Below are 2,500 nucleotides of genomic sequence, written 5' to 3'. Positions count from 1 at the left end.
AGCTTTGAGGGGGAGCTTATGCCCCGGAGAGCACTGGAGGGACGTTGATGCCCCGAAGAGCTTTAAGGGTCGTTCACGCCCCGGAGAGCATCGACGGGCCGCTCATGCCCCGGGGAGCACTGAAGGGTCGCTGATGCCCCCGGGCAATGCGGCGCGAGAGCCAATTAAGGGACAATGAGAAAGGATTAAGTGGCGATGGAGCTCAAGAAAGGGGAGAAAAGGGAGAGGGAAAGGAGAAGGGAAAGACACATGAAAGCAAGGGAAAATGAGAAGAAAAGGGGAGAGGAATGAGAGGGGAAAAAGAGGGAAAAGGAAAGGGGAAGGGAGAGTAAAAGGAAGGGGGAAAAGGGGAGAGAAAAGAAAAGGGGGAAAGGGAAGGAAAAAGAGGGGAAATGGCTGTGTGAATTCTATTTCTGGGAAGGGAAAAAAGCCGCCGAAAGCAATGACAGGAACGTTGAGCGGATTTACATATCACGCACAACAAAAATGATGTAAATGCTTTTAGAACAATTACCCAAAATCAATAAAAAGTCATATGAATTTAATTTTCAACGTTGAACATAAGAAACGAAAGTGACGTACCACGAAATAGTTCAGAGCAAATTATAATAACAATTCTTAAATAAAATCCCCACATAATAAGCCATTAGCTCTGTCATTAACGTAATTAATTTTGATCATAATACTATGCGTGATCAAACACATTAAACCGTATTATAAGAAAACTCAAGTAAGGTTCAGAAATGAAGAAAAAAACGCAAAAAAAAAAAATAGAAACGAGGGTATCTTCACGACACGAAGCCCACAGGTGCACTGACCTTTGCCTCTCGGCCGTCGGGAGATCGACCTTGTGCGACATGTGCGTGTGGATGTGTGTGCGGATATGTGTACGTTTCTATATTTGTCTATCGGTGCATGTGTGGGTCATTGCTCCGATATTTGGATACTTATAAGTTCCTATAATGGTTTATATTTTATGTATACGTCTTTGCCAAGATAAATGGATAATTGTGTACTTATGTATGTGTGTATATTCGTCTATGTGTGCGTGTATTCAGAATAGTTGTGTACTTATGTATAAGCACATTTTCGTCCAGATGTGCGTGTATTCAGAATAACTGTACTTATGTATGTGTGCATATTCGTCCGTTTGTGCGTGTGTGCCTGTAGATGTGGCATGTCCCCGCTATGTGGCATGGCCGTGCTATCACATCAAGACAGAATACAATAGCCAAGACGCAACGAGAGAACGATAAGTAATCTACTGAGGAGTGACTTAGATGTTGGCGGTGGGAGAGATGTGGGAGGGGGTACGGGAGGGGGGAGGGGCGGGAGTGCCAGGTGAAGCGCAGTGCCCAGGAGTTGATGGCACTTGGGTGAAAAGTAGAAGTGTGTCGAGAGGGAAAGGGGGTGGGTTCATGGAGAAAGGGGAGGGGGGAGGGAGGGAGGGGAGGTTAAAAGAGAGAGAAGGTTAGTGGTTGTATTTATATACTATTTTGTATGCATGTATCTTTAAGCATATTCTTTTCTGTGTGCGTGTGCCTATGTGTGTGTGTGCCTCTGTGTGCATGTGTGCATGAGAGAGAGAGAGAGAGAGAGAGAGAGAGAAAGAGAGAGAGAGAGAGAAAGCGAGAGAGAGAGAGACAGACAGACAGACAGACAGACAGAGAGAGACAGAGCAAGAGAGAAACAAACAAACAGACACACTGATGGAGTCATACATATAGACAGACAGACAGAAAAACAAACAAACAGAAACGAAAAAAAAAAAAATTACACACCCAATCAAAAACAAACACACAAACACACGAAAGGACCCCCCCCCTCCCCCTCTAAAAAACGAACAGAGAAAACAAGAGGAAAAATATCAGTAACAAGCACAGCAGTAACCAGGCAATAACAGAACAGGGGTTTCCATTCAGAGATCAACGACCCTCACGTGACCGGGGCTCGCGACGTCAGAGCAGCTACGGGTAGGCGTCCAGGCGTCGATTCTAGGACATAATCGGGTGGGGGGGCGGGGGAGTGCATGTGTGTGTGGGGGTGGGAGCGCGTGTGTGTAGGAGTGCATATGGGTGTGTCGGTGTAGGAGTGCAGGTTCGTGTGTGTGTGGGAGTGTAGGAGTGCATATGTGTGTGTCTGTGTGTGTGTAGGAGTGCATATGTGTGTGTCTATGTGTGTGTAGGAGTGCATATGTGTGTGTCTGTGTGTGTGTAGGAGTGCATATGTGTGTGTCTGTGTGTGTGTAGGAGTGCATATGTGTGTGTGGGTGTAGGAGTGCAGGTTCGTGTGTGTGTGGGAGTGTATGTGCGTGTGTGTGTGTGAGGGGGTGAGTGCATGTGTGTTTGTGTTTGTGTGTGTGTGTTTGTACGTATGGTTATTTCTGTGTGGGAGTGTCTGTGTTTTGCTTGCGTTTGTATCTGAGCATGTGAGTGAACGTTTCTTAAGTGTGTGCGTATTTGTATGTGCGTGCCTGATTTTAAGAGCAGTATCGGTTCTT

The sequence above is a fragment of the Penaeus vannamei genome, chromosome 8, assembly GCF_042767895.1.
Source record: "Penaeus vannamei isolate JL-2024 chromosome 8, ASM4276789v1, whole genome shotgun sequence".
Taxonomy (NCBI): Eukaryota; Metazoa; Arthropoda; class Malacostraca; order Decapoda; family Penaeidae; genus Penaeus; species Penaeus vannamei.
Note: the sequence above shows the minus strand (reverse complement) of the source record.